The following is a 20,966-nucleotide window of genomic DNA, read 5'->3' as shown; positions in this document are numbered from 1 at the left end:
ACGCGTGGGTTGGTGTGCCTAGTGGGCCCAGTTATGTTTTCTTTTATTTTGAGAGTCTTTGTCAGCAGGGGTCTTTTAAGCCTTTGCTTTGGACCTCACACGCACAGCCAAGGGGTAGGGCTGAGCAGCGCTTTTTTCTACTGTAGCTAGTACAGCCACCAGTGGCTCAAATGGTAAGTGCTTGGTCTTGGAATGCTGGAGACCTGAGTTCTAATCCAAGGTCTGGAACATTTTTGGCATGATTTAAAAACAAATTTAAATCTTTTTATGCTGAATTATGAATGTCAAATTTTTTGAATTTATCCATAAGGGAATTTTCCTTTCTTATACGCTACCCTGACCCAGGGGTAGGGTTGAGCAGCGCTCAGATACCTGTGGGTTTGTAGCGCTATATATATAATTGCTGATTTATGAATGCTAAATTGTTCACTTTATACCAAATGAGAGAAAAGGGGTTTTTCCCTTTAAAGTAATCCTTATGGGAAAGGTGCAGGCTTCCACATATGGGTCTCCAATTTCAATCCCCATGCGCGCCCTGGCAACAGCTTTGCTTACTGAAGCGCAGGTGAGGGGAGCGCCATGCACCACCTTTACATTTTAGAAATGAAATACAAAATGCTACCAAGTGTATCTTGCGTCAGAATTTCAGCACCTTTATTTTGAGTGCCGCTGCCTGCTCGGCTTCAGGTTTCACCTGAGTTTGGATGCGAGGGTTGTTCCCTGGCGTGCTGCTGACTTCCATACCCTGCTCGGGTAAGCAGCTTGTGGTGCGCTTGCTTGGCGTATTCCTTTGACACAGCAATGGTTAAGCTGTGTGTGAAGCATTGCCGCTTCTTTGTTCAAACAACTATTTTGTTTGTTTTATTTGTTTTCTCACTTTATCCTTCAAAGAAAAGACAGGGGTTGGTGGAGGAGGTTGTTAAATGACCTAGAGGGGGCTTTGGCCTTCCTATCCAGCCATCATTCAGGCACAATCCTGTACTAGAATATTTCATGTCCCTTTACGGGGGAAAAGAAATGTCCGCTTAATTACCCCTCTCTCTCTCTTTTTCCGTTAGGTAAGTTCAGGACAACTCAGTCCGTTTTCCTTTAGGTTTCTCCTCCCCTGAAGGGGTTAAGTTCGCAGGTTAGGGGGTGTACCTACAGTTCTGGTCTGTTCCTCATATCCTGTTTTCTTAATATATATCTCCCCTAATGCATGGTCCTTGGTTTCTGTGTCAGTTAATTTGGCGGACCCTACTTGCCTTCATAAGGCGTTAAGAACCTTAGCCTTCTTCCCTCATCAGGGGGGCGGTCTTGGGAGACAGTGCCATCCTCTTGTTTTGTGAGCTAACCCTCTCGACATTGATTGCACAGTCCTGGGTATCCTTCTTTGCCGTAGGGGACATAAGGGGTAGGACCCTACGAAGGAAGAGGGTATCTGGGTTTTTTAGGACATGTATAACCCAGTTTGCTCACTGGCTAAAGAGGGTTGTAACCTCTATGTTCACTATTTGATGTGCAAGTACTGGGCTACTTGATTGAGATATGTTTGCCTGCTCGGCAACGACGGCGCCTCTGCTCTTACGGAGCGGCGTAGTTACCCCTCTTGTGAGAAGGGATGGCTCAAGGGCAATGCAGTCCTCTGAGAGGTTAAACTATACAATCCAGGTTCGGATTATAATACTAGCACTTGAAAATGTGCGGATCATGAAGGACTGGATTATAAGAGCGATTGCCTGCTCGGCTTCGATGGAAAACCTTCACGGCCACAGGATGACCTAAGCCCTTACCCGTGCGATTTCATCTCGAATTATTATTGAACAGGTGGCTTTATTAAGATCTTGCCCCTCAGGAGAAGGGAGCAGCTCCTTTGGAGGTTTTCCTGAGTCTACCTATCCGTTAGAAGGTGCATCAAGAAGTGCGCACAGTTACTCCTCTGCTCGAGGGGCTTGAGCATGGTGTTTTTTGTTCCTTTGGAAGGATTGTGCCGACAGCAGTCCTGCTAGTCATAGGATATCTCCTGTAATGCCTTTGGTGTTCACTAGGTTTTTCGTAGATGATGTTCATCTCAAACCCCTGGGGGTTGCTGTGGGTTAACAAGGATCCTATTTGTGCTCTTCCTCTGTCAGTTTTTCCCTTGCCCTCATTTTAGAAGGGGCGGTGATAACAACCTCCCTCACGGTTTCTCAATTATGAATGAGATAAATATGTTCTCACTAATTGGGTGTGGACATATAGGATACTTCTAATAATTATTTTACACGTTTTAACATATATTTGTGGCACTCTTTAAATGGAAGTATTGTTATGCTCATTGTTTCCTGTCTCCTGGCAGATGGTATGGTCGTATTAGACCTCGAGGGTTAGTGTTGAGGGGTTTCCTCCATTATTCCTCCCCTCAACAGTTTCCGCGTCAGTTCTACTGATGGGTTCACTCTTATCTTTGTCCCTCCCTTTCGGTTTGGCCTTTCCCTTCAGCCCCTGGTGTCACCAAGTTAATGAAGAAGGTGATAACTCACCGAGGTTCCAAAGGTTCTGGCTTGTGTGTGTATATATATTTGTTTCTTGGCTACAGTTAGAGATGTCCCTTCTGCAATCACAGAGTTTGTTCTTGGTTTTAGGCACGTCATTATAACTCTGCATCTTATCCTTTGGGATGATAGACTGTACTTAAGTAAGGAGTTAGCAGTTTTCTCCCCTGGAAAGGGTGATTATTTCCCTTATCTAGTTAACCTAGATGGGCAGAGGGCCAGCTCCTTCCGTGTCATTGTTCCAAGCACCCCGCGAGAATCTATTGCTCTCGCATTTAGATCAGCCTTTGGAACAGTTACCTAACCCTGTTAAACACAAGAGCCTTTCTCTAAGATCAATTCCAGTTTGCTCCGTGACTGGAGCAACATATTGTCAATCAGGATGTCGGTCCGATAACTCAGCAAGTGCATCACTCGCTTTAACATCTGTGCAAAGCCTGCTGATGCAGGATCCAATGGGCAGAGCCACACTCAGCCTTTCATACTTGCGAGATCGATAAATGAGCTCCACACACCGTGTGTTATAACAAGCAGGGCTCAGATGCCTGATGGTTTGTAGCGCTTTATGAAAGCTACATTATTAGCTCTCTCTTGGCCTCAATCTGGTACGGTTGGAGTTCCGATTGGGTGATCTCTTTTCCTTGTGAGAAGGTGGATGCCAGCCCACTGTCTTCGGACGGTTCCTCCGGGACTGCTCGGTTCCTTTTGGGGCCTTCTCGGGAGGGGGATGGTTCCCATCCCTATAGGATTTTACGGTGCATGTTGTCTAGTGTCATCCCTATCCACCTTTCTCTATCTCTGCCCGTCACTTCTCTCTTATGGTTGCTCTGTTATTCATTAGAATATATTTTCCTGGGGCTGCAGAAGTTCTTTGCGCAGTGCACTATCTGGGTCATCAAGGACTTTTGGAAAGCCTTTAATAAGCCTGTTTTCTTTTAGATGGCGGCTATTCAGTGAATGGGTATGTGATAAGATTTTGCTTCTGTTTCTCCCTTAACGGAAATAGGTTGTTCTGGTAGAACGGTCTACGAAGGCTACTTTACATGCCAATGATTGCATTTTACTGCCATTATCGCAGCGAAACATGGTCGCCAAGGGTGAAAACGGTGGTTGGCAGTACTTGGTGCGCGGGACCTTCAGGTCCATTGGTTTTGGGGTTCCACCTTGACTAGGTGTTTCATATCGGCTTCGATTATATCATATGGTATTACCACATATTTGTTTTTTCAAGTAAGGATTGTCTGTGCTACAACTGTTTTCAAAGTTATCCATGTGGAGTTTCTTTCCTGTTAAAGTGCATCTCCTGTTTCAGCCCTTTAGATATGGACAGTGGAATGTTCTCCCGGGGGTCAGGATTTATTGCCAGATTGGGTACCCATAGGGTTTCCTCCATTTATTATCCAGGTCTGGGTCATATTCTAATGTATACGTTTTTAAGTGTTTTTAAATGCTTAAGTTGGACTTAACCCCTAAATACCTCTCAGCTGCTTTCCTGTGGGAACATTATTGCGGGGTCTCTTACCCTTGGGCATATGGATTAAGTAGATTTGCAGAGAAAGGGAGTTAATTGCTCCTTGGTCCTTCAATGGAAGATGCTATAGTGTTTAAGATGCTCTCCTGGGGGAGGGAATTGTCAAAGCAGCTGTTTGGTCATGGGAATAATATTTGGAATAATAATTTTATTTTATCACTAGTGTATTGCTCAGGTTGGGATTTGGATTGGGATGCAAGGGCTTTGAACTTGCATAATATGAAGCCTCCTGTCATGCCATAGAATGGGAAATCCCCCTCACTAACGTGACAGGGGGTTTAGATTCTATTAAAGACAGGAGGCGAGTATTATCCCACCCACCCTCCCTTTGTATTGGCTGTTCTGCTTCCACCCACCCACCCACCCTGTTATATTTCATATTGTTTCAGATTTGGGTGAGAAGTCCTATCCAGAAGAACTTCGTCATAGATTCAGGCTGTGGGAAGGTTGAGATCTCCAGTTTCGCTGGATCCTTTCTCCGCGCTACGCAGTTCAACCGTTTCATTGGACGTCTGGTGCAAGACAGCTGCAGAAAGAGGGGTTGGGGTTAGAGTAATGGATATATATAGAGGAGGATCCCTGCTCATTGGTTCCCTGCAGGGCATGACCTGTCCTCCATGATGGTTTGGGGAGTTCCCCATGCATGGACATTAAACTCTTATCTAGTTCTGTTGTTGAAACCTTTTGTTTGTAAAGTTTTTTCTTTGCTGCTGTGGTTTCAGAGTAAAGATGGAAATGCATAATACTCGCCTCCTGTCTTTAATAGAATCTAAACCCCCTGTCACGTTAGTGAGGGGGATTTCCCATTGCAGAGGTCCAGGGCCCAACTTCAAGCAGTACATTGGATAACGAAGACCATGGCATTTGCCGAGAAGGTTAGACCAGTTTGACAATAGCACAATTCAGCATTATTTCACTTTACTGTGTAGCCGGAGCTATTCAAATATACACGTCACAATCCCTTGTAAGTATAGAAACATTGCTAATATCATCTACTTCAATCAGACGCCTAAGACAATGTATTGGCCTTACGTTTATTTCAAGTAACGAGGCTAAAACCAGCTCAAAGCGCATTTATTCCAGGGCTCGGCTCTGAAATAGCGGCTGTATGATATGATATGATACGATAGGTTATTTATAACGCGCTTAATACCCGGAGATTTCTAAGCGCGGACCCGGGGATCGAACCTGTGATGCTCCCCGCTGAGGTATCCTCCCGTGGTGTAGTCATCTTTCTTCCAAGTTGGGCCGAAGCTTTTGAGCTGCGACTTTTCCAATTTTCTCCTAAGATGTAGACCCCCGCAGCTTTTAGAGGCCTCCCTGCAAGTATTAATAGTGTTACATCTATAAGTGTGTTTAAGCTTGTTGACAAATTAATTGGGAGATCAAAATAAAGGCGGCTCTGTTCTGTACGCTATATTCGTTGACTTTCGCGCATCATTTGACTCCCTGGACATAAATAGGCTATGGTGGAAAATGGAGAAGTTTGGCTGTGCAGGTGGCCTGTTGCAGGCTGTTAGAATGTTTCATAGGGAAACCGGAGTGCACGTGAGGCTGGACAGTGGGGGGGTGGAACCCCAAATGAGGGTGTCCAACAGGGGCGTATGAGGGCTCCCCTACTCTTGGCAGATCTTCCGGCCTCTCTGGGATCAGTATATAATTAATCCGACGCTGGTGGGGTGGGGGGGTGTAACCCCAAATGAGGGTGTCCAACAGGGGCGTATGAGGGCTCCCCTACTCTTGGCAGATCTTCCGGCCTCGCTGGGATCAGTATATAATTAATCTGACGCTGGTGACCTGCTTATCGGATGCTGATGATCTCGCGATTTCTGATCTCACCTGGTCTTAAACGTTCGATGTAAATGTTATGCGAATATGCCGGTGCGAATACAGACCAAACAAAAATCATGCCGTTTTCACGCAAACATGGCCTAGTTTGGTCATGGATATTGGTCATATTGAATATGCTGATAATTACAATTTATTGGTGATTGAGTTAAGTGCTGTGGGTGGATATAAGGACATTATTGCAGTTAAACCTGGCATCTTCTCTCCTTTCCTCCTCCCCCTCCCTCCCCACTCCTCCTGCTTGGGGATCTTAACATCCATCTTGACTCTCCAGACTCTTCGTGACCTTTCCGCAATCTATGTGACCCTCTCTCTCCATTCTACCTTCTGATCCGACGCACACTGCTGGCCAGACCTTGGATGCTCTCATCTCCAGACATCCCTCTGACCCCTCTCACTAACTCAGTCTCCTGATCACTCCCTTCTCTCCTCACCTGAAGCTTTCTTCTCCTTTAGCACTGGCACAACCTGCACTTCCTCCCACCTTGAAGGTCACCAGACACGTGAAGAGTCTCAGTGGCTGGCTTTGCCTCTACCTACTCTCCTCCTGTGGCTTACTCCCCCCTCTGACACAGCCCTGTCTAACTTTCACTTTTCCATCTCCAACACCCTCGACATCCTCGCCCCTGTCATGAGGGTCTGACTGAAGCCTGCCAAAAAAGTGCAACTCTTGGGACGACTCTGATTTGGCCGACCTTAAACGCAAGTGCAGGGCAGCGGAACGGACGTTGGGATCTTCAGGTGCACCCTCTGACAAGCTGGCCTGACGCCTTCTGCAACGGCAATATAGATTCTGCATCCGGTCCAAGAAAAGAGTTCATATTCAAGCCTGCATCTCCGCAGCATCCATCAACACAGCCAAACCTTTTAAAGGAACTGCAAGGAACTAGTCAACCTTACTGCAGCCTCATCTTCTACTGCACCCACCCAGGCACTTTGCACAGCCCTGGCTGCACATTTCACAGCCAAAACAGAGGACAGCCTGTCATTTCTCCCCTCTGCACCCACCGATGCATCATCATCTCTTGGGCCCCCCTCGGACACCCTCACCCCTCCCCCTCTTCTGCCACACTTGATGAGGTTGCCAGACAAATCTGGTCTACGAAAGGCTCCTCCAAACAGGTGGACCCCTGCCCCTTCAAAACCATCAAGGACAACATCGACTCTCTCGCTCCGGCCTTGGCAGACCACTGCAACCTCTCCTTCGCCACTGGAGTTTCCCCCCACGTCTCTCAAGCACTCTTATGCACCCATTGCTCAAAAAACCTTCTGCCGACCCTTTCATTCCGGAAAACTATCACCTGATCTCTATCACTCCTTTCCTGGGAAAACTCTTGGAGAATTTGGCTTTCTGTCACCGAAGCTGCTGGCTGTCTCCATGACCAACAGTCTGGCTTCAGAGCATCCAGAGGCACGGAAAGCACTCTTCTGGATGCCTGTGAAGACCTGCTCTCAAATCCTGACACTAACTCTCCCTCTTGCCCTCATCCTTCTGATGTCTCTGACTAAGTAGTGACACCCCTTTGTCTGCCACATAGAACACACCCTTGACCAAACTATCTTTGAACGTGATTTCTACATGTTTTGACCCTTGGATGTTGATTGGGGGACCCCCACATCCCTTTGTACATTTATCAGGGGCATCCAAGTCATTCACATTGAATCCCAACATCCCCAAAGCATCCATTCCCACTACAGTGTATTTGGACCCTGAATCCGCCATCATCTTTAACACATGGCCATCAATTCTACTTCATACCGTGGAGCACCTACATCTCCTATGTCAATACTCGCAATGAGCAAATCACGGACTCCTCCTTGGAATAAACTTTCCTCCTCTACATATCTTACATCACTTCCACTCGTACACATTTTGGCCAAGTGCCCTTTTCTCTTGCATGTTCTACATATATTTCTAGCAGGACAGCAAGGACTGGTAGAGAGGTGGTCTCCCTCTCCACATGCACAGCATGCAGTGTTTATCCTTGCAGCTTGTGCATGAGCTCCTTGGGAGAGACCAGACCTGTCCTGGCCCCTTGCAGCAGGGAAAGGAGCCTGCACCCTGAAGGTCTTTGGAGTCCTGTTGCCCACAGCGTTCACTTCACCCTTGGAAGTGTTCAGGGCTGCTGAGTAGACCAACGATTGTCCAGCTAGTTTGGTCATGGCAATGGGCTGGTCGAGGGAGCACCTGACAATCTGGTTGCATAGGAGCCCAAATCACAATTTTTGATTAATCCACGAAGAGCCACTACAAATATGCCCCCTGACTCTCCTGGCTGTTGAGAACAGAAAAAAACAAATGCCGCTCCATCACGATATTCACACAGGATCCAAATTGGGTGCGCAGCGCCTGCTGCGCAGCCTGGTAGGCATCCCTGGCATCTCCTTGCCCTTCTCCAATGGAAACAAGGGGCAAAGTCTCATAAATCCTCCCACCTTTCCACACCCAGACAATTTAGTAGGGTGGCCTGTTTTCTTTCGGGGTCGAATTCCTTACCCTCAATCGCAATAAGGTATGTATCAAACATCTTCTTCCACTGAACCCATGCAATGGCAGGTCCAGCACGTGTTGCTTGAAATGCAGGCGTGGCCTGTATGGTTGCTGTGTGGCTCCCGATGTGCTAATCCAATGCCCCACAGAAAAGGATAACATGAACACAGTTCCATGAAGCACTCTCCAATGCCACAGAAGCTTATAGTACAGTACCATGAACTAACACGAGATGGCGCCAGAAGCTCAGCAGTTGTTGTGATCTGCTATCCGCTTCAAGATCCTTCCGACTCCGGGGGAACCAATTCGTAGCCAGTATGTTGCGGGCGGAGCCGCTCCCAGGGGAGACCAGGAGAAAAACGAGGCTTGAGACAGCTGTTAGGTAAATTAAGTACTTTTTTGGATTAGAGTTGTGCTCCCAACATAGGAGTCGCAATGTCGGCCTCTCCGAGTCCCCGAGCAACTGTTCTCTGCTGTCCCCCGCACAGCAAGTGACACTGGAGCATTTCAAAGGATACACCTGCCGCTAGGGTGACCAGATTTTCAAAACGAAAAACCGGGACGACCAACAACATAAAAGAGGGACTCCCCCATCACAGCCCGCCAATTACCGCCCCCTCCCCCAAAACCACCACCCAATCATATTTCCAGCACTTCTCCTTTCTATAAACTGTATATGATCTCATTTGTGCAGTTTTGTCTGTGAATCTTGGCATATTAATTCAAAACAAGCGTTTGCTCTAATTGATATTTCATGGCTTGCTGTTCAGCCATTTCCAAGCCAGTATCTGTGGCACAGTCAGTGACTTGTACCTCAAAGGTTGGGGGTTCGAGCCAATCCTCCAACTTCAAAATTCTGAAAGTGATGTGAAAAGTAATTAGTTTTGATTGCAGTAGCCAGGGTTTCTAAAATGAAAAAACTCATGGAACCTGGGACGGAGGGTGATTTCCCCGGACTGTCCTGGGAAAACCGGGACCTCTAGTCACCCTACTTACCTGCGCGACCCGCTGCACGAGGGACAGCAGCCCAGGGACCCGCGAGGCACATAAAACGTGCGGGCGCAGCCGCACACAGTAACTCCATACACCCAGCTGAAGCACCCTCGTTATGTTAAGGAACCTAGGTTAAGAAAACCTGAGGACAGGTGTAACTGGGCCCTATCCTGCCAAGTAAGATTGAGTAATGATAGAAACCGAGAGGTTTTAAAGACTTCTGTTTTGTTTACATTGCCAGGCAAACATTTATTATGCAGGCTGCAGCTGCAAGCCGCCATTGTGTTGAGGCAAATGTTTTTTCCCCAGTTACTGGGTTAAGCATTAATGCTTTCCTTGCACTAAGAACACCTCCCTTGTTCAAAGACCCTTGGAAGGAACTGTGGGAGCTGTAGTCTTGGGAAGGGCCCTAGAGACAGAATCTGAGGGAAGTGAAATGGCAAAGGTGGGATTTTTGAAATGCCACTGTCATGCGAAAGGAAACCTGTATACATCTATTATAGTTGTGCACTATCTATTTCTTGTTTCTGATTTTGATATCCAACTCCAGACCGCGAGGGCCGGATCCATGTCGTATTTTCAGATTACCCCTCATTAATATTCATGAGATAAATTTGTATACAATGATTCTAAATCTGTGCACATTTTTCTCATGAATATTAATGAGGGATATCCTGAAAACCCACCAGGTTTCTGGCCCTTGTGGCCTGGAGTTGGACAAACCCTAAACAATAAGAAACATCTTTTAAGCCACCATTCTTGGGAGCCGTAGAGCCACTGTGTCCTGCCCAACGATTTCTCAGAGAGCCCCCTCAACACTCCAAGTGGAGGCAGGCCATTCACTCACCCTAGTGTTCTGATATACAAAAGGATTCTGGGGAAATGGCCCAAAATGTTGCCCTCACAATTGCGATGGCCGAAATGCCCGACTTTTTTTTAACACCCCCTTTCTCCAGCATGGGGTCTGGCATGGATTCACATGCTCATGAATATTCCCTGTCGTCAGGCTGGGAATCCTCGGTAAAGAAAAATCAGTATCAGTTTCGTTTCTGATCTGTCTTTCGTAGTAGTAACGAATCACTGATCTTTGCGTCATACTGACCACAGCCAATGACTGCCCTCTCCCTAAGCCCCGCCTCTGGCAGCCATCTTCATATTTTTACCGCACGTTCAAGTGTTGGGATCCTTGTGCTATTGCTCTTGAGCCTTAGTGCTTTTTTTGCGCTTTTTCTTAGGAAAATGTTCTCTTTTTCGGTCAAAAGAGCCTCAAGCTCCACCGTTTCTTTATCCGATCAACGGGGACCCGTGTCGGATTCTTCTACGCCCCTCAAGGGTGAAGATTTCGTCGAGCCATGCTTTTGGAGGACTCCAGAAGTTTCTCAGGCCCTTCTTGAGCATGGCCCAGGAGAAGGGAAGCTCGACGCCCGGAAAGCTGTTCAGGGTCTGCCCTGGATGCCAGCTTCAGAATGTCTTTAAGGAGGACGAACACTCCCTTTGCCTTTACTGCCTGCATGAAGACAAGACGCACGTGGAGAAGGACTGCGTTTTGCGGCAATATGTCGGAGCGGACCATGAAGGACCGCCATCAGCGTCTCGCCAACTGGCTGGAAGGAAAGAGCCCGTCAGGCGAGAAGAAGAAGTCCGAGCGGTCTTCTAAGACGTTTGAGGGCGCCCCGGCGACGGGGGTCCAACAGAAGGCCAAGCACCGCGAGTCCGCTGGCACCGGGAGCGCCGAACGGTCGGGCTCTACGGGCGCCAGGCAGGGCGCATCCTCCCCGGCGCCATCAACCACGAGCCAACGCTCTGGCTCGGGTAAGAGGAAGGCCGAGCACCCAGCGAAGCTCCTGGAGAGACCCCGGTCGTGCTCGAAGGCCCCATCGGAGGGGGAGCGAGGTGGTGACCCTCCCCCCAAGGAGAAGGCGGTGAGCGCACCTAAGGTGGTGAAAGCCTTGATCCATCCGGCCAAGGCCTCTATGGAGACAGTCGCGGCAGCCCTGGCTCAGCCCGCGGAGGCTACACCAGTGGTGGCGACCTCGGGGCCCAGAATCTCCCTGCCACCGCGGAGGGAGTCCTCTTTCATGCCCATCGACAGAACCCCGGTGAAACCTCCGACGGAGAAGAAAAAGGGTGGGCAGGAGGTCGTCGTGGATTCGGCCTCAACCTCTGAGGAGGAGCTGATCGAAGTCTTAGGCCACAGCGCTGGCGTGGAAGAAGACCATCCTGTCCGGAGGGACCCCGACGTGGGAGATGACAAGAACGTCGAGGGTGCCGACGGGGCTCCTGATCGCCCGTCGGAACCCCCTCAACCAGTGCCGCAAGACAACTCGGCAGCCATTTTGTTGGCTATACAGTCCTTATGCTCGGAGATAAGGACGAGACTGCCGTTACCACCAACGGAGGAACCGCTCCCGACGGGGGACCCAGAGCCAGGCCCTTCTGGGAGCCCTCCTCTTAAGAGAAGAAGGATTCATCCTCCACCTCCTTTTCAACCTTCGCGCCCTGCTCAGCCCTCCTCACCGTCCACGACACGTGGGGATGATACGGGGACTGACACGGCCGCGACGGGTACTGACGATGAGGTTTACGACGAGGATCTCCCGTCGTCACCTCCCACCCGGGCTTCCCCGCCCGACGAGATTGGATCGTTTCACGCCATGATCGTAGGGCATCCGAGCTTTTCCAGCTCTGCCCGGAAGAGAAGAAGGAAGGTTTCCTTTATGAACGGCGCGAGACCAAGAGGAAGACGGTCCTCGCTGTACCTCCTCAAGAACCCATCCACAACGCCGGCTAGAAGGGATCGGTACGAGAAGAAGTACCGTGGCCCCCTTGTGCCTTCGGGTACAGCCGACCCCGGACTCGGTCGTCTCCGCGGCGGCCAGGAAGAAAGCGGGGGGGCGTGGCCTCTACGTGGCCTCTACGTCAACCTCCCCGCCGGACGGCGAGGGAAAGAAATTGGACACGATGGGACGCAGAGTTATCTCATCGGCAGCGACAACGATCAAGGCTGCCAATGCCTTGGCTTTCGTAGCCCGCTACGACAGGGAGTTGTGGTACAAACTCGCCCCCCTGCTGGACTTCCTACCAGACAAGAGGGCTGAGGCCCTAGAGATCTTGCAGGAAGGAGGAGTGGCGTCGGACCACGCCATTACGATGGCGACAGACATCGCGGACACTGGATTTCGCCAGTTGGGCAGCGGCGTGTGCCTTAGGCGGCGTGGATGGCTCAAGGCTACTGACTTCCGTCAGGACGTGCAGACCAGAGTCTTGGACATGCCGTTCGACGGGAGCAACCTGTTTGGGAAAACAGTGGACGATTCCCTACAAGCCATCAAGGCGGACACGGAGACGGCCTGGGCTCTTGGTGTTCTCCAGCAACGGCGGCCGCCCTTTCGGAGCGGCGGAGGCAAACAGGGTGCCTCCAAAGGTTCCAGCGGCGGATTTTCCACCTATCGTCAAGCGGCCCGTTCGTCGTCACAGGAAGCCTACAGGGGACGAGGCAAGTCTGGCGGACCCCGCCGTCGTCGCCAAGGAGGACAAGGCGGCAAAGCCTCGTTGAAGCAGGACTGAACCGGCCGTGGGGTCGGGCCCCCACCGAAGCATCCCGGTGGGAGGCCGGCTGGCGAGCTTCGTCAGCGTGTGGGAGTCCATCTCCACCGACCGTTGGGTGCTGGACGCCCTGGTTCAGGGTCACGCGCTCGAGTTTCTAAAGAGGTGCCTGCGCGTCCCCCCTGTGGCCAGGAAGGAACATCACGTCCCTCAACTTCTCTTGGAGGTAAGGGCGATGCTCAGGAAGGGCGCCATCAAGCTCGTCCCAAAGAGGCTTCGGGGCTCCGGAGTTTACTCAAGATACTTCCTTGTGAAGAAGAAGACGGGAGGATGGCGTCCCATCCTGGACCTACGACGACTGAACAAATTCATCAAGGCACAGAAGTTCAGGATGGTCACCCTTCAACACGTCCTGGGTCAACTGGAGGAGGGCGATTTCCTGTCGTCGTTGGATTTGAAGGATGCCTACTTCCATATCCCCATCCTAAAGGGACACCTAAAGTTTCTCAGATTCGTGGTCCAAGGGCGTCACTACCAGTTCAGAGCCCTTCCCTTCGGACTGAGGTCGGCACCCAGGGTGTTCACCAAGTGCCTCGCACCGGTGGCGGCGCGGCTGCGCCGAGAGGGGATCCACATCTACCCCTACCTGGACGACTGGCTCATCCGAGCGAAGACGAAGGAGCTCGCCGTGGAGCACACAGCAAGGACCGTCCAACTACTCACGGACCTGGGATTCTCCATAAACTATGCCAAGTCCCACCTGGTGCCCGCGCAAGACGCACTGTTTCTGGGAGCGAAGCTTGACACAGTGTCGCTTCTGGCCTTTCCGTCGGAGGAAAGGACGAGGGCCATCTTGGGCAAGGTGCAGCGGATGCTGGTTGCGGACGCGGCCAGGGTGAGGTCCATCAAGTCCCTCCTCGGAATGATGTCTTCTTGCATTTATCTCATCCGCCTGTGCAGGCTCCAGATGCGGCCGTTGCAGGAGTTCCTGGACGCTCGCTGGATCCAGACGACGGGCAGCTTCGAGGAGAGGATCACATTCGACGAGAGTTTCCGACGAGCGATCCGGTGGTGGGGCACCCGCGCGCATCTGACGGCGGGCATGGACTTCCAGACCCCCGGCCACCAGAAGACAGGGACCACGGATGCCTCCCTGGAAGGGTGGGGAGCGCACACCGAAAATCTGCACGCGAGAGGCCTTTGGCTTCCGACGGAGAAGTCCCTCCATATCAACGTCCTGGAGCTCCGTGCAGTGTTTTGGGCCCTCAGGTCCTTTCTTCTGTCCCTCAAAGGCAAGGTGGTGAGGATCTTCACCGACAACACCACCACCATGTTCTACATCAGGAAGCAGGGCGGTACCAGATCCCCAGCCCTGTCCAAGGAGGCGCAGGATCTGTGGCATTGGGCCGTCGCCCAAGGGATGTTTCTGGTGCCGTTTCATCTGGCAGCAATAAAAAACACCATCGCCGACTCGCTCAGCAGAGAACTGCGCTCGTGCAACGAGTGGGAACTACGACAGGATCTAGTGGACCTCCTCTTCCGACGGTGGGGCTCACCCCAGATCGATCTGTTCGCGACGGCGACGAACTCCAAGTGCCGGAGGTTCGCCAGCAGGTTTCCCCAGCCGAGGAGCATGGGCAATGCTTTCTCGTTCCCCTGGGAGGGCCTGTTTCTATACGCGTTCCCTCCATTGCCGTTGCTGATCCGGCTCATCAACCAGCTCAAGAGGTCACGGTGCAGGATGATCCTCGTTGCACCTGCGTGGCCGAGGCAGATATGGTTCCCGGACCTTCTGGACTTGTCAGCGTCCCTGTCAATCAAGCTGCCAGTGGACGCGGATCTTCTCTCCAGGGAAGGAGGCGCCATCCTCCATCACGACCCGAAGTCGCTAAACTTGCAGGCCTGGCTCCTGCAGCGTTAGAGTTTGGAGGCTACGACATACCGGCCGACTGCAGAGAGGTTCTTGCAAAGGCCAGGGCGTCCTCAACTCTTAAATGCTATGGACACAAATGGAAGAGGTTCTCTGTCTGGTGCCACGCACAGAAGATTAACCCTCTACGGATTACGGCTCCCCAAGTACTGCCGTACCTACTGACGCTGGCCAAGGCTGGACTGGCGCAAGCGTCCATCAAGATTCATCTTGCTGCGATCTCCCGATACACCAGAACCATGGGACGGACGTCTTTGTGGTCTCATCGTCTGGTGAAAGAATTCATGAAGGGACTGTTCAGATCGTTCCCGCCGGTGAAGGCTCCGGCCCCGGCGTGGGAGCTCAACGTGGTGCTGACCAAGCTCATGGGACCTCCGTTCGAGCCTCTGCACTCGGCTCCGTTGAAGTTCTTGTCGTGGAAAACAGCGTTTCTTGTGGCCATCACCTCCGCACGACGGGTGGGAGAGATCCAGGCCCTTTCCTGCAAGCCCCCGTACTTGACTTTTCACGACACGAGGGTAGTGCTCAGGACGCACCCCTCCTTCATGCCCAAGGTGACGTCGGACTTCCACCTCAACAAACCCTTGGTGTTGCCTGTTTTCTTCCTGTCGCCTTCGTCGCCGGCTGAAAGGACTTTGCACTCGCTAGATGTGGCTAGAGCGCTGAAGTTCTACGTGGACCGCACGAAGTGTTTTCGGAAGACGTCACAACTTTTTGTGAACTTTGGACCTGTCAATCAGGGGAAGACTCTCTCGAAGGCCTCCATTTCCAGATGGCTCTCCGGCTGTATCATGTACTGTCATCGGTTGGCAAACCGACCGCTGCCTGGCCGTCCGAGAGCCCATTCCACCAGAGCGATCGCAGCTACCACGGCGTTCCTATCTGGTGTGCCCTTGCTGGACATCTGCAGGGCTGCTACGTGGAGGTCGACGCACACCTTCACGAAATTCTACTGCGTCGATCGGGATTCCAGGGAGGAGTCCAGGGTCAGCCAAAGCAGTGCTGCGCAACCTGTTCGCCTAAGGTGAGCCTGGTGAGGAGGTAAGAATTGCTTAATGTTGAGTTTTGGATATAATGCTTAATGTTGAGCCTTTGCCACCTCCCGTGGTTGTGCATGTGTGTACTGCTATGTATTCTTTTATTCATGAGCATGTGAATCCATGCCAGACCCCATGCTGGAGAAGGAACAAGTTACTTATCTGTAACTGTTGTTCTCTAGCATGGGTCTGGCATGGATTCACATGCGAACCCTCCCGCCTACCCCTCTGCGGCTCTTCACTTGGTCATACTGCCACTTCACGTGCTACCAAATCTGAAGATGGCTGCCATAGGCGGGGCTTAGGGAGAGGGCAGTCATTGGCTGTGGTCAGTATGACGCAAAGTTCAGTGATTGGTTACTACTACGAAAGACAGATCAGAAACGAAACTGATACTGATTTTTCTTTACCGAGGATTCCCAGCCTGACGACGGGGAATATTCATGAGCATGTGAATCCATGCCAGACCCATGCTGGAGAACAACAGTTACAGGTAAGTAACTTGTTCCTTACGCCACATATATATGTGGGGGGCTATGGGATGTTATAGTAATATGGGTGGGCTGCAGGGGGGTCTCCTCCAACTTATCTATGTGGTGTAAAGCAGGTTTAATTCAAAAGAAAAAAAAAGAAGTCGCCATTTTCGGCCGCAGCAATTATGTGTGGTCGCAGTGATCAGATACATGCGGATTCTGGTGGTATTGTTACAACAACCCTTCTCCTGTACAGGTGCAGTACCATAGCGCATCCCACCCAATATCTAGGGACACATAGGAGGGGGTTACACGAGAATATGGAGGCAGTGCTGAGATCAGAACCCAGGGTGCCCTTAAATAGTGAATAATTGACATGCAAGTGAAAGTTGGAACCTTAAACCGTGTTTTTTGGTTACCCAAGTGATTTTAAAAGTGTAACTATTGAGGCTGGCCTTTTGTTTTTAAGGAATAAAAACCACACAATGGAAATGATGAGCATAGTATGGGCAAGAGCAGAAGGGACTGAACCTATGCAATGTTTCTTAATGTTTGTGGTCCATGGGGAAATAATGCCCACAGCAGAATTGTTGCATGTTTTGACCAGTGCAGACAATTTCTTGGGGCGAATCAAAACCTTTGGCCACCTTGAAGACTACTACTAAAACTGCTCAGGTATTTTGTTATGGCAGTGATACTTTTGTTGAGCTCGACCAACCAAGTGAAGTAAAAGGTGGCACACCAGAGCAGGCCTTACCCATATCCCGCTCAAAAGCCCTGCCAGACGCAGGGACTCCTTCTCCAATGGATACAGGCTTGACCTTTACCACTGTGGCAGACCCTTGCAGAAGAGCCACGAAGGAAGCCATCACCTTGCCAAGTGAATACAGCACCTTTGCGAGACCGAGGCCCTTCTTAGGGAATCAAGCCGTGCCCAAAGCAGAGGGGAGTACCGAAAACCAAATCTGGTTGGAGAAGACTTGACAGATGTTGCGAGACTGTAAGGTGAGCGACAGATAGAAGTAGCGCATCTACAAGGAGCTGCTTTAAAAGTCATCCAGGCTTTATGTTACACAGAGAGGCACAGCTCCACCTCACTGATGAGGCCCAACAAGGCTGAAACACGTGTATGGGGTTGCTGTTGGTACTCTTGTTCAGAAGGGAATTGCCATGGCATTTCGGTGCTGGACTGCCCATGTGGGCGAGACAAAGACTGATATGCAAATGGATGTTTCCCATCTGTGAAAGGTACAGTGAGCTAAAGTGTGGCTGCAGACTCTCGAGTGGATACCTTCCCAAAGAACAGGTCAATGGGCCGTGTTTGTTCTTGCAGAGGGGCGCCTATGGACTATATTTTGGTTTTTTTAATGTTCCGCAGACCCTTATCTGAGGGCAGAGGATATCATGGACAAGTTGGAGGGTATTTTTGGTAGCCCCAAAACTGGGTCTGAGGATATGCTGAAATTCTACACAACTCACCTAAATAAGGGCAGACGCCTGCTTATATGAGCTGAAGTGACCACAGACGGCCGTAAGCCCACCAGAAGACGGTTGTTGAGACTAAGGATATTGGGCCTCATTACAAGTTTGGTGGTATCTCAGACGTAAATGCTCTGAGATATCACCTAACGGAATTACTGTTACCGCCACATGGTCCCGCGGTATTACAAGTGGTGGTAGGCGGTGTAATGACTTGGAAGTCCCCATTAATTGGAGTCCATAGGACTTCATGGGGGATTTTGGCAGTAATTCTGACGAAATTGCTGTTTTTCGGCAGAAAGGTGGCAGATTTACCTCCAGCTGTAACTTGTAGTTGGGCAGTGCGGTAATGCAGCGATAACAGTATTATCCTCACATTTTTACTGCACCGCCCAACATATAACGAGGCCCATTGACTCCTACAACTTGCAACAGATTCTTCATGGGGCCAATAAGTTGCCAGTGGTACCATGATTGAAATTGAAGGACCGCAATACGAACCTGCCTTCTTTTAAGGCGATATTGAGAGAAATTCACACTTTGGAAGGAGAGGTAGAGGTTCGACTTCAGGCTACTACTGCTGTGCAGCTTGGGAGGAGTAGTTAAGAAACTCTGAAAAGAAAGTTGATCAATCTGCAGTAGGAGCTGGGAAGGCTACAAAAGGAGATACAAACCTAAAGGAACTCCCCTATCTCGGCCAAAGTGAGGGCGGGGATCAAGTCTGACATCCAAGGAAAGAGAATCGCTGGGCCTATGAGAACTGTGCTTCACCTTAGCAGGCCCACTTCCCCTGCCCCCAGGGGGAGGTTCTGCCAAAAGTGTGGCGAGGGAGGTCATAGTGATAATTTTCACCCAAATGTGATCAACCATAAAAAAAAAGTTATGGAGAGGTTTGCCGCCTTAAAAACTGAAACAAAGACACTGAGGGGAAACGTCAACAAGGCTCCTCACCAAAGTTGAGCCAGCAAAATAAAATGTTAAGCTCAAGACTACCTGACACCAGTGGTGTCTCCTGGAAATGAACCGCTGTAGTTTGAAGCAGAAATCTATGTCAAGTTAACCAAATTCCAGAAGGCCTCTGGGACCAAAAAGTGGAACTTCACGTGACATTGGAAGGGTGAAGTACAAAAGCCCTGCTAGACATTGGATCACAGGTGACTCTCTTTTTTAACTTTACTTTCAGACCTACCTGAGCCACTATGAGGAACATGTTAGAAGAGACCAATCATAGATGGCAACATATTCACATCTCCACCTTCACTGAGCGAGACATCATTATACCTGGAGTAGCCAGGGTAGCACAGTTTAATCCCACTGCTGCAGTGGCTCAAACATCCACTACTTCATGTGCAGTAACAGCCTTTGACTTGCAGAAGCTGAAGTTTGGGGACTGCCCGTTGTCAGAACGAGATTGTGACAAGCTAAGAGAAAAGGTAGCACAACGACATCAGAAAAGGCCATGGAGGGTAGAACCGAATTTTAGTAACTGATGATACGCCATTCTACGAGTGGTCCTGCCACTTAGCACCACGACATGTTAAGAGATGAGAAAACATTTGAATGTGATGCTCAATGCAGGAACCATCAAAGAGTCAAGAAATTCTGATGCATTGTCTACAGTTGTTGCTTCTAAACAGAACGACATATGCATGTGTATTGACTACCATAAGCTGAATTGTAGAACCGTTCCTGACCAATACACCTTAGACTGTCTGATGGGAAGTGAGTGGTTCACTGTATTGGACCTTAGAAGAGGGTATTACCAAAGACCAATGCGCCCTCAGGACCAGGAGAAGACAACTGTCAAATGCTCACACACCCAGAGCAAAACAGAAACCAACTAACCACCCCAATCTCTGTTCCACACCTGCATACTTCTCACGTATTACACATACACACGCTCAAAAGCACAAGCAAAGCTACATGCAAAAACACACAAACCACACTCCTACTGCTAACGACGCGAAACGACCAGACAGCTGCAAACAACCCAGAGCTGGACGCTGCCCCTCTGTACACAGCAAGCCCAGTGCACACAACGTAGCACACCCAGAAAGCGAACACGCACAGATGCCAATTTCTCCTGGTTCTGCAAGCATCAACAAAAGAGCACAACTTCTATCCTATGCCTCTTCCCTCACTAACCAACCAGAGCCACGTGAGCACCTGGAGACCATGCAAATGGCAGCGTTGCGTGGTGTAAATCATCATCATAGCATAACCTAACGTTAGGATTCAATGAATTTACCAGAATTCTTCAAGGGAATCTTGGAAGCACCAGCTACCTTCCAGAGACTAATGGAAAGGACTGTTGGACACATGAAGTTACTTGTAGTCCTACTATATCTCAAGAACATAATTGTTTTTGGTCAAATCCTAGACGAACTTGAAGAGAACCTCAAAAAAGTACTGGATGGACTGAAAGCTTAAGAACTAAAGGTGTCACTGGAAAATGTGAGTTTTGTAGAAGCAGTGTTAAATGCATCAGACACATTGTCTCAGCTGATGATGATTCAGTAGACCCTGTGAAAATTGAAGCCCTAAAGGACTGATCTAGACCCAATACTTGTTAAGAACTGCAGAGTTTCCTGGGAGTTTGCAATTACTACCATACATTTGACACAATTTTACCAAACTCATTAAGCCACTAACTGATCTTGCCAAGGGTTATCCTACCACTCATCAAGGGTTAAAATCTTTGTCATACTCAGAGTTGGAGAGTCATTTGGGGAAGGTGGGACTGAGAAATACCAAACTGCATTCAAAAAAGTTGAAACAAACCTTCACTGAGCCCCCTCTCCTAGCAAATGCCAAACCACAGATACCATATACGTTACATGTAGATGCCAGCCTGGAGGAAAGCTTACTCATATTTGCAACCTATAGCTTTTGCCAGTATTTTTGTATTTAACTGTTTATTACGCGCCACAGGCAAGAAAAGAAGAGGCAGAGAAGATCTACAGTGCAAGGGAGGAGGCCTAAGAAAATAGGAACGTTTTCAGTGCTTTTTTAAAGACAGTTAGGTTTCCTTCACAGCGGAGGCTTTTCGGTAATTTGTTCCATGCTACAGCAGCCTTTACAGGGTATGACAGTTCTTTCCCTTTGGCTCGTTTAAATGCTCCTGA

This window comes from Ambystoma mexicanum, chromosome 9 (assembly GCF_040938575.1).
Source record: "Ambystoma mexicanum isolate Mex_15411 chromosome 9, UKY_AmexF1_1, whole genome shotgun sequence".
In the NCBI taxonomy this organism is placed as follows: domain Eukaryota; kingdom Metazoa; phylum Chordata; class Amphibia; order Caudata; family Ambystomatidae; genus Ambystoma; species Ambystoma mexicanum.
Note: the sequence above shows the minus strand (reverse complement) of the source record.